The following is a 12,163-nucleotide window of genomic DNA, read 5'->3' as shown; positions in this document are numbered from 1 at the left end:
AAGTCATTAACAGCTTTACTGTTGATGCGAAGGGCAGCCATCTTGGATTGGACCCAGTTGAAATGGAAAGCAGCAATAGCTCTCGTAAAAAGGCCTATAGGGTATGTAGAAAAGTACTAGAAAAGTACTAATTGCCCTGTGCCCACCAGTATATTATTGGTACCCTGTATGTACAAAACATAAACATTTTGCAGGCAGTAATTCAGACAGTCCTGCATGCTGTAAAATCAGAGCCTCGCCCTGCAGATACATGACGGGCCATTACTGACAAGCAAACGCACCAACATATCACACAGGTTAAAACGTTTCACACATGTTTTTCTTACATGAAAGAAATCACAGCTCGCCATCTCCGCCCAGGCCCTCCCTCCGACCTGTCCGTCTGCGTCCCATCCGTTCGTCTGTCTCGAGGCTGAAATGCACCGCCGAGGCCCGCAACCACAAACATGAAGTGTTTTTTTTTCTTTCTTCTTCTTCCCCCATTTGCAGCCGTTACAAAAACAGACCGGGAGGTTGTTTTTTTCGGCTTCGTGGATATCGACTATCCTCCTCCGCTCTTTGATCCTGGCTGTCCAGCCTCAGACTGGAGCCTCACAGCTGGCTGTAAAGTCGGTGACAGCTTCACACAAGCGGCGCCGACTTAAAAACTGCATGTGCACGTATCGCCCGGGCCCCGTCGCCCAATAAGCGGCTCTGTCAGTCAATCACTCTTTCAGTCAGTCAGTCAAGCCTCGACATGAAAATGTTTCGTTGTAAGACAGACCAGCGCAGAGGAGGGGATACAGCGGCATCCAAAGCAATTATATTTGTGTTCCATTCATCCTGATAAGGGGGGGGGGGGGGAAAGTGCAAATATGACAGCTCGCAGTGCGGTTTAACAGACTCAGAGTGCGGCGCTTTGTCTCGCCTGCACTTAGACCCAACAGCCACTCAAGGGGGAGACGTCCACGTTGGCTTTTTAGCTCGCTGTGTGTCCATGTGTTTACGTGTGTGTGAAAGAGGTCCTGGACCTGTCATCAGACAGATTTCCGATAGCAGCAGCAGCAGTGGTGGCGGCAGTGGCAGTAGCAGTGGTGGTGGCGGCGGCGGGGGGGCAGGCAGGCAGGCAGGCAAGGGGTTATAAGGGCTGGGAGGGGATGTGAGGAAGCTCAGAGCTTGGCTCAGTCCCTCAGGTCCTGTGTGTGTGTGCGTGTGCGTGCGTGTGGGTGTGTGTGTGTGTGCGTGCGTGCGTGTGTTTGAGTGTGTTTCAGGTCAGCACTTCGCCCGCAGCCCACTGATGATGTCCACGCCATGATGATGTCATGGTATCGATCAGCAAGGCGTCTGTTGTGGGATTTGGTGTCAGTGTCTGGAGAGAGGAGGAGAGATGAGGAGAGAGGAGGGAAGAGGAGAGAGGAGGAGAGAGGACGGGTTTGATAGGGTTAGGTGGAGAGGGATGAGCGATAGAAGGAGAGAATATTCTCTCTAGCTGGATGGATGGATAGATATAAGCTCATAAGGGGCTGAAATGTTTTAAGTGTTTCCATTGTGTGCTACTAGATACTGGATACTTGTATTCAATTGACATTCAAAGGGGATATTTAATCTACCACCTTTATTTGATCACATTTTACGATCAAATAAAATGAAGATGATGCATCTTTGAAGGTTTAAAGCAACATTTCAACATTTTGGGAAATACATTCCCTGTATTCATTGTATTTATAGTTAGGCGAGCCGGTTAGCTTAGATTAGCATTATCATAAAACCACAACGCTTTATTGTTTACGCACCTTCTTGTTTGGACTAAACTCGGGGAGGTTTAGAATACCTTACGACAGACAGTCTCCCCCTGTTTCCAGTCATTATGCTAAGTTAACCTATGCCAAATAGAGCAATCTTTTTGTGATCAAAACATGTGAGGTTCATTTTTAAACATGATGCAGCTTTAAAGGTTTAAATCAGTAAATCAACATTTTGGAAAATACATTTACTGTGTTTGCCTTCTTGCCGAAAGTGAGATGAAAAGATCGATACCACTTTCAGCGACAGACAAAAGCTGGTTAGCTTACATTAGCATTAGCATGATATTAGTATTTATGGGGGTCAATAACCCCCCATAAAACCACAATGCTTCATTGTTTACGCACCTTCTTGTTTGGATTACACGTATGGGAGGATTAGAGGTGCTGCAAGGTGGATTTTCTATACCTTTTGGTAGGACGGTGTCCCCATATTTTCAGTCTTTGTGCTAAGCTAGGCTAACAGACGGCTGTCTTTAGCTTCACGTTTACCAGAGTGGTGTCAATCTTGTCATCTAACTCTCTGCAAGAGAACACACAAAAGTGTGTCTCCCAAGATGTCAAACAGCTTCGAATTAGATATGGAATGGAATATTTTGACTATTACTAGATAGATAGATAGATAGATAGATAGATAGATAGATAGATAGATAGATAGATAGATAGATAGATAGATAGATAGATAGATAGATAGATAGATAGATAGATAGATAGATAGATAGATGGATGGATGGATGGATGGATGGATGGATGGATATAGATAGATGGATAGATAGATAGATAGATAGATAGATAGATAGATAGATAGATAGATAGATAGATGGATATAGATAGATAGATAGATAGATAGATAGATAGATGGATATAGATGGATAGATGGATAGATGGATAGATGGATAGATAGATAGATAGATAGATAGATAGATAGATAGATAGATAGATAGATAGATAGATAGATAGATAGATAGATAGATAGATAGATAGATAGATAGATAGATAGATAGATAGATAGATAGATAGATAGATAGATAGATATATGGATGGATGGATGGATATAGATAGATAGATGGATGAATGGATAGATAGATAGATAGATAGATAGATAGATAGATAGATAGATAGATATATGGATGGATGGATAGATAGATGGATAGATGGATATAGATGGATAGATGGATAGATGGATAAATGGATAGATAGATAGATAGATAGATAGATATATAGATGGATGGATAGATGGATAGATAGATAGGTATATGGATAGATGGATAGATAGATGGATAGATGGATATATGGATAGATAGATAGATAGATAGATAGATAGATAGATAGATAGATAGATAGATATTGTCATGTCCAGGAAACTGTCATGTTAAGTTAGTCAGTCTTGTGTCCATGTTGTCTCGTGATTTCCTGTTTTACTGTGAAAGTCAACTCTCCTCTTGTTTCAGACAACTTGTTCCTTCCCCTGTGTGTTTCTCCTCTAGTCTGATTGTCTGCCTCGCTCCTGATTGTTTCCACCTGTGCCCTCACCCTGTGTATATATTGTCTGCGTCTCCCTTTGTCCTGTGTCAGTTCGTCTTGTCTTTTGTGCCAGAGAACCAGACATTTTCATGGAATTCACCAGTCACGATTTTATGTTACTTTGTTCATGTAGATGTTCTGTTTGTTTGTTTCCAGTTAATTAAAACTGAGATTTTCGTTGTTACTTTGCCTTGAGTCGTGCGTATGGGTTCTAGTCCTTGTTCGGTCATGACAGATATATGGATAGATGGATATATATATATATATATATATATATATATATATAGATAGATAGATAGATAGATAGATAGATAGATAGATAGATAGATAGATAGATAGATAGATAGAAAGAGTGTGGGGAGGATGGTGCCCTCATGACTTCCTGTGAAGTGAAGCAAGCCCTGTTAGCATCCAGTAGACACGAGGGACTTGTATGGAGGAGGATTACAAACCTTACTGCCAGCTCTGGCCATCATTTAAACCTACTTCCACATCTCACGCGGCTCTGATCAATATGTTGCAGAACATTAGAATTACATTAGCCGCGTGAATAAATAAACCTGTGTGAGATATTCTGATGAACATTCGCCGTAGAGCGGGCCCGTAGCGCAGAACGCCATCATCCTGCCAATAACTACTCTAATGAACACTCTCACCTGTAACAGTAGGCTTTTTATGAAGTGGGCGGAATCATAAAACATACAGTGGCTTGTTTTTTATTCTTGTTTTTAATTTTATTTATGGATTTGCCTCGGCGTAGTGCAGCACCTCCATCACATTAACAGTCAGTCAGTGGGCTGAAGCTGTGGTGTCAGGCTTGTCCAGTTAAGCTACAGCTGCTCCATCAGGGCTCACATGCTCTGAATGCTCTGTAGAAAAGAAGAAGAAGAAGGAGGGGGGGGCGGGGTACTTTTCCTTCACCACCACCTCCTCCTCCATCTCACTATCCTCCACTTCCTGGAACCTGCCCATGCAATTGGATTTAGTGTCTGTCTGTGTATCTGGCATGTCTCAACCCTCTCTCTCTCTTTCTCTCTCTGCCTCTCCACTGCTCCATGGCACTCCACTACCCTCTCCACTGCTCTCCCTGGCTCTGCATTCTAATTGGACGATAATGCAGCCGGTGTGGTCCACGACTACAACGCTACATGACAAGTGCAACAACAATGGTGCTCCTCAGACGGGCTTGCCACTGGCTGTGTATCGAGTTACTGCCGCTGTGTGTGTGTGTGTGTGTGTGTGTGTGTGTGTCTAGGTAGCGCTGCCTGTCTGTTTACATATTTGTGGCGACTAGCCTGATACCCGGTCTGGTGTTCCAGTTGCTGTTTGTGTTTAGATAAGGGGGCCGAGCGATGAGGGATGGAGAGATAGACAGTCCACTGTTTGCCTTTTATCGATTGCACTCCCTTCTCCTCTCTTGCTCTCTCGCTGCTGTCGCTTCCGTACCCCGTGCATTCATCTTTATTCCTCCACCCCTTCAAGCATCCGTCCCGGCCTTTCCCTCTGCAAGCCTCCCTCTGCACCTGACCCTTTGCACACTTATTGCTGCACACGTGGCCCTGGCGGTGCTCCCCTCCGCATCTGCTCCATGTTCGACCGGGGGGGGGGGGGGGGGGGGGGGGGGGGGGGGGGGGGGGGGGGTAATGGCCGTGGAAGCGGCCCTAATAACATTAGAGCTGCCGCAAGGGTGGGGAGGGGTCAGGGAGGGTGAGCCAAGGGAGAAGGGTGAAGCTTGTATGAAGGGTGAGGGCCGGCGGGGGGTTTGAGGGGTGGGGTGCTTGAGAGAGGGAGGGGATAGGGGAGGGGCAGGTGCATCACTAATGGCTTTTTAAAAAGGTTACAGCATGTCGCTCCCTCTTCATAATGGGGCCCTGGCTGTGCTGGAAATGCAATTTCCGGGAAAGATAATGCAAGGAGTGAAGGGCTGTGTGGAGGGGGGTGGTTGTAGTTTGTGCGTGAGGGGGGGCGAGCGGTGTGTTCCTTGTGCTTGTGTTCAAGTGAAAAACAAAGTGAGAGAGAAAGGGAGAGAGAGAGAAGGACGTGAAGGACTAGTGAAGACGGAGATGAAGGAAGTGGGATGGCGAGCGGGGAAGAGAGAGCAGGGTGCAGGCTTAACAAACAGTGTGGCGGGAGTGGAGGAGGTGTGCGTGGGTAAAGAGGGGGTTTGCAGATCCCCACACACACCCTGATGCTCAGATAAAAAAGAGAGGAGACTGAGTGGGGAGAAGGAGGAGGTGGAGAAGTTGCAGGGAATGCAGCATGCACGCTGGAGGGATATAGGGGGCTATATGCCCGGGCAAGTGTGTGCATGTGTGTGTGTGTGTGTGTCTGTGCGTGTGTGTGTGTTTGTGCGTGCGTGTGTCTGTGGTGTGTGTGTGCGAGTGCATCAATAATTAAGTGAAGACATTATCGGCGGACACCGCGCCCCGTGTATCTAAACAAGCATTATCCCTCAACCCTTCAACATCCTGCACGCTTGGTTAAAGCCAAGTATACTAATTAACCCCCCCCCCCCCCCCCCCCCCCCCCCCCCACCACCACCACCACCACCACCACCAGCATATGAGTTCTCAACTCAGCCTGATTGAATCTTCCTGTGGGTATTCGACGGGCCATCTGTAATTGCTAGCCATGTTCGGAAGGGGGCCGATTTAAGTGTATACATTATGTTCCTGTCGGCGCCGCGCACTATTCGCCTTGACGCCGCGGCAACACTTTCAATTTATTTCACGCCCTCTGCACACAACAACAAAATCAATAGCTCACGAGTCAGCCGCTACGTATAGTTCGGCCTTGAACAATTATAATTTAACAAAATTATTATTGTGCTGCTGTCTGTGCAAGAGTGTATGTGTGCGCGTGTGTATGTCTGTGTGTGTGTGTGTGTGTGTGTGTGTGTGTGAGAATATGAGGCAGAGCAGGGAGGAACAGGAACATAATAAGTTGCTCTACACCTGCTCTGTAGTTTAATTTCTATACAAATGTAATCCGCACACGCACACACACACACACGCACACACGCACACACACACACACACACACTCTCTCTCTCTCTCTCTCTCTCTGCTCCCTCCCCCTCCCCTCCCCTCCCTTCCACGTCTCTGTCTGTCCCATCATGACTCATCCAGCTTGCCCCCCCTCCCCTCCTCCTCCACTTAACCACGATGATGACATGTTCGACTTCCTCAATGGAGGCGCCACAGCTGACTGCGCCTCACCTCCAAACTGTCATGGGGTAACTGATGGGCCCCGGACCCACAGCACCTGCTTTTAGAAGCAGGTCCTGTATCCCGGCAGAAGCACACGAGACGGAGTGGGGATGCCCCGTTGTCTGGTCCTTATGGATTTTCTGCATTCCCCCTCATCTGCCACCGGCTCGTTTGCACTGCTGTCAAAAAGAAGACAGGATGAGACTATAAATTGGGACCCAGAGACACATTGTACATTGAAAAGGAACAAAATTGTGTTTCATTTTTTTTAAATCACAAGTCACTTCCTTTCATCAAGGTCCATCCCTTTTTTTTTTTCCATGACAAACACGCTTCTGAAATGGCGTTAATCGGGGGAAAAAGGCATCGCACTGTACACTGTACGCCGTTTCTTAGTCATGTTACAAAGGCATGGCTTCTCATTGTTTTAGCATCTTTAGGCATAAAATGCCAACTGTCGTTAGCAGACTTTATCATCTATAATCAAGCGAACGTTAGCTACGTGAGCTGCTGTTTCGAGCTAACACCTAATTATTTTTCTTTTTTTTAACAATGTGACTCGTTTTAAAAGAAGAATGTTATAAGTTACATAATTAACATACATGATAAAAAAAACTGCTAAAGTCCTCCCTATAGCTGATGATCCATCTAGAGGACATAACAATAAAGAAATAACAACAATAAAAACAGCAGTGTGGTATGACAATCAACACATATAAGATTGGGCCCTGTTCAACGTACTTTTCATATTCCCGATATATTTCCAGCTTTAATATTTCAGGAGAAAAGACTTTTAGGATGATGACTCACAAAGCGATGTGTCTAGCCAAGCTAACATTGTGTACCACTGGTACGACAGAGAGGCCGAATATGATTACGCTCCAAGAAAGTATCCCATCTTACTCTCTGAGGCTTCATCCCCTCACACGCACAGCTGTCTGTAAAACCACTGGCTATTGAAGCGTTTCGTCACACTGATCACGTTCACCTTCAGAACCGCCGGTTAAAATATACAATAACCCAAAATTACCAGAACCCCTGTGATTGGAACGCGGTGGAATTAAAATGCCCAACAAACTAACAGAGGGAGTTGAGCTGCCCACACTAATGAAGGAGAGAGAGAGAGAGAGAGAGAGAGAGAGAGAGAGGTTGCAGGTGGGATTTCACAGAGGAAACAATGTCATCCTTTGAACCTCTCTGACTGGGATGTTTTTTGGTGGTCGTTTAAATTCAGTCAAGCACAGTTTTCTTTTTTCTTTTCCTTCTTTTTCTTCTTCAGGAAACGCAGGTGCACGTGTCTCTCGACAGTCTGCAGAATTGAGCCGGCTGCCATTAGCCTCAGCTGTATACTGTAAGGTTCCTTTTGAGCAAATCTCCGTGTGTTTCTTTTTACGGGCTGCAAATTCCTAAAGAAAAAAGGAGGTAGAGGAGGCACAGGTTATGGAGATCCAGCATGCACAATGAAGTATGATGTGATGTATAAGTAATCCCTTCCATTAGCTGTAACATTAACAACAATGGAGCTCATTGCGTCTCATTAGCGTACACAGGTGCAGATCTTCTCATTTGCGGCTGCCCCCCCCCCCCCCCTTTCCGTTTCATGGCTTGAGAAATCTCTGTGATGTTCTGATTGAGCACCGGGTTGGGATTGTGTCTCTGCCCCCTTTACAAACATAAACAAGTACACACTGATGATGTCATTGCCATCTTGTGGGATTTAACCTGCACGTGCATCAGCATGACAGGAAGAGTCACGTGGATGTTCCCAACAGGCTGCGGAAAAGTGAGAGTGAATGTTACTTCTTTTATCTTTTTTAATTTCACGTGAACTGGTTTCATCTCGGTATTCCCTAACCTGCATGAATTACAAATCATTTTTTTAACAATCCACAAAGGGGAGTTATATTGTGTTGCATATTGAACATGCTGCAATATATATCGAAACAATCACCTTATGTGTGTGCTTCATTACCCTGATTCAGATGGTGCGGTGGGTAAGAACACGTTGAACCACCGGATGCAGAGGAGGGCTGCATGGCGGCTCTGGACGGGGAATACTTCATGTTTTCATGTTTCTATTATATCCTCCGGGTCATACTGCAGGTCTTAAAAGACAGCTCCAGTCATGGACACTGTCAAATTATGAGAAAAATAACCTTGAAGATGTGTTTTTTGGAGTCTGATTATATTCTAAATCGGACTAAAGTCAGAATATCTCGGCCTCTGCTGCATTGATTACATAAAAAATAAATAATTAAAATCTGTTTCTACACTTTATGCACTACAGCACTCCGTCAGTGATGACAGTAGTGGAACGTGCATTCACTGAACAACTGAGGTACTTGTACTTTATTTAGTGTGTCCATTTGCTATAACGTAATACTTCACTCATGTATTGGACTGCTATGTCACATTTATCTTGAGACCCTTTGGAGGAGACCGACCCCTAGGTTGGAAACCACCGGACTAAACTACCAATAACTTCACATAAATAATCTAAAATGAGCTCCATCTCAACCAGTTACAACGTTAAGATGCTGCTTACACATTGATGTATCGGTATTAACGATCGAATAATGTCATATATATATATATATATATATATATATACACAGTATATGTATACACACTGTACTGCACCTTATTTAAGTGGGATTTTGAAAGGCAGGACTTGCACTGAAGTATTTTCACATTGTTGTATTAGTACCTTTACTTTAATAAAGGATCTTAGTATTCAAACCATCACTGGAAATCGATACTAATATAATAATAGTAATAGAGGTCCACACACTAGATTTATTTGGAACCACGGAGAGACTTCTGAGAAGATCAAAACCGACTTATCGGACATTTCGTCATCCTGCAATTCCCATAATGCAACCAAGAGCATCTTTTAATCGTGCGGAAGTATTTATACTTTTTAATCCAGAATGCTCAATGAATAAAGAAACGCGCACTCAGGTGGATGAACCCAGCTGTGATTGGCCAAAATAAAAAACCGTCAGTGATTAATGATTGAAGAGAACTCTCCTCCTTCTCCTCCTCCTCCTCACACACACACACACACACACACACAGCGCTGTCGTATTGCAATATCCATTTATTGTTCTCTGTCACACACATCTTTACAAAACAAGAGGATCAAAGGAAATGTGTTTTCAGATCTGAAAGGAGTCTGGTGCGTTGTTATTTATCTATTGTATTTTGTAATTTCACATCAGTCAACACGCAGCGTGTATTGTTGCTGCATGAAGAAGAACAAGAGCCACAGCCGAACCTAGAGGAGAAGAGGAAAAGAGGAGAAGGAGAAAAAGGAGGAGAAGGAGGTTGGCTGGTGTTCTGGAGGTCAAACCTGGAGGGGAACGATATTCTGACCTGAAGAGAATCGGACTCTTTCTTCTCTTTCGTTGGAGCGCTCAATGTGATGTCCTTCATGTTCTGTTGACTTCCATTACATCGGGTTGTGAGGAGGGGGGCTGGAAAGAAAAAAAGGGGGACAACGAAGGCGACATCATGCAGCGAAAGGTCGCGAGTCTGACCCCGACTCACGCACACTCACGCATGGCGTTTGTGTTTCTCCGGGGTGTCGCGGTGTTGGCGACGAGCCGAAGGAGGAGAATCTCGCTCAAATATTTGTATTAATCGTGGTGATACCGGGTGCTGCAGATGGGCCACGTGTACCGGCCGTGGCTCGGTAGAAATATCAGAACAACAGCAAAGAATTACCCGCCTCAGAGAGACGTCCCAGTGATACGTTTTTAACGTATTTTATCATATTAAATAAAATAATAATAATTGTGGACGTGAATGCAATTTTTCCTCTTTCTTTTGTCACGTTTCCGATCTTGTGTCAGCTCACACCGCCAAATGTAAAAGTGAACACAGGTACATAGCACTCGCCAGATAAGAAAAAAGAATACAACCTGAATATTAAAGCAGCATTAAGTGATTAAAAAAAGAAATCATCTCTCCAAAATGTGGGGGCTCCTGAGATTTCCAACCAACCACACAGGTTTTAGATAAGATTTCTTAAAGCTGTTAATCGATATGTTTATTATGTTAACAATGGATCAAATTATAGTTTTTTAGCATCTTTCAGCTCATTGTTTGTTTCAGTCTCACCATGATCATCAACCTGGTTTCCGGCCCACCTGGCCAGCATGAAAACAGATGAAGTTTAGCCGATGTAGCACCACGAATCGGTGTTCGGACAGATATGAACGAATGAAGCTCGGGTCGGGTTCGGCCTTTCAGGCGCGGTGCTTCAAGTCACGTCAAAATACGTAGAAATGGCAGGGTTTGTTAGTTACGTCACGAGGCACGCTGGATCAACTGCGCCACAGGGTAACACAGTGCTTTAGGTTCGGACTCGGCGTAAAAAAAAGGTGACCACTCTCTCGGACCGAATCAGGGGCGACTTGAAGACGCACAATGTCGCTGACGGGCGTCCACAGCTCCAATTCCTCGGCGCTGCTCGCACCAGCTTTGTCAACTTTCATGTCCGGTCGTCTGAGCTGAAGCGAGGCCGTGAACTTGTCCGGAGATTTGACATGGGGAAAAAAAGGGGTGGGGTTTGGGCTTCGAGTTCATAACCTAATGAAGACGACTTATTGGACCAGAGGGCAAATGAGTGAGTCCTCCGGGTGTTTTCCAACCGCTGCTGTTGGTTCAGAAGTGGTTTCGCACCTTCATACACACTGTTCTCCATCATCGCAATACACACAATATCTCTCTCCACCCCTCCCCCCCAATCACTAGACTGAGTGTTGGTGATGCTTGTGTAAAAATCCCACTCTCAATACAAAAAAAGGGTTATGTACAATATCATACAAACAGGTTTCAGTGTTCGGAAGGGGGATTAAGGGGAAGGGGTCGTTCAGCAACAACCACATGTGTGTGTGTGCATGTGCTTTTGAATGTATGTGCTCTGTGAAACTGGACCTTACTCTTGTGTTTGTGTTTGTGTGTGTGTGTGTGTGTGTGTGTGTGTCGTCCAGCAGAGATAAACATTAGCACAGTGATGGTATTATAGTCAAGATGCCACAGAGGGGAGCAAAACAGGGGTTGTAAAAAAAAAGAAAGAAAAGCAGTTGTGTGGGGAGAGGAGGAGGGTGAATAAAAAAAGAATTTGAGGAAGTGTGCAAATCAAAGTCAGCAAAACTGTCACGCTGACGGCAACCACACAGTATGTACATATCAATAAATAAATCTGTTGATCAAATCTCAGAAAATAATCACAATAATTACACGACTTGGCCAGTCTTTTACCGAGAATCGTCGAGGAAGAAGTGAGCGACGCCGTGCGAGGAAGAAAACAACATCAAAAAAGAAACGTCACAGGAAAGCGTTTTGTATGAAAGCTCCTCGTCTCAGAATACAAAACTAATATTTGCTCCCGGATGTGATGCATTTCCTTTGCCAACCTGCAGTCGGGAGCTCGGCTTAGTCTTATCAAATGTGTTTGTATTTCACATCAGTTTTCTTTCCTTTTTTTTTTGTTGCAACCGTCTGAGAGAAGAAGGAAAAAAAAGTGAAGATCTTGTCTGTACTCTCATCCCTGTTTGCTATTGTCTGGTACTTCTGCTGAGAGATATGGAATATGGATTCTTTCATCGGAGTAAATCGCACGCGGAGCTGACAAGGGCACTG

This window comes from Cyclopterus lumpus, chromosome 8 (genome assembly GCF_009769545.1).
Source record: "Cyclopterus lumpus isolate fCycLum1 chromosome 8, fCycLum1.pri, whole genome shotgun sequence".
NCBI classification, from domain to species: Eukaryota; Metazoa; Chordata; class Actinopteri; order Perciformes; family Cyclopteridae; genus Cyclopterus; species Cyclopterus lumpus.
Note: the sequence above shows the minus strand (reverse complement) of the source record.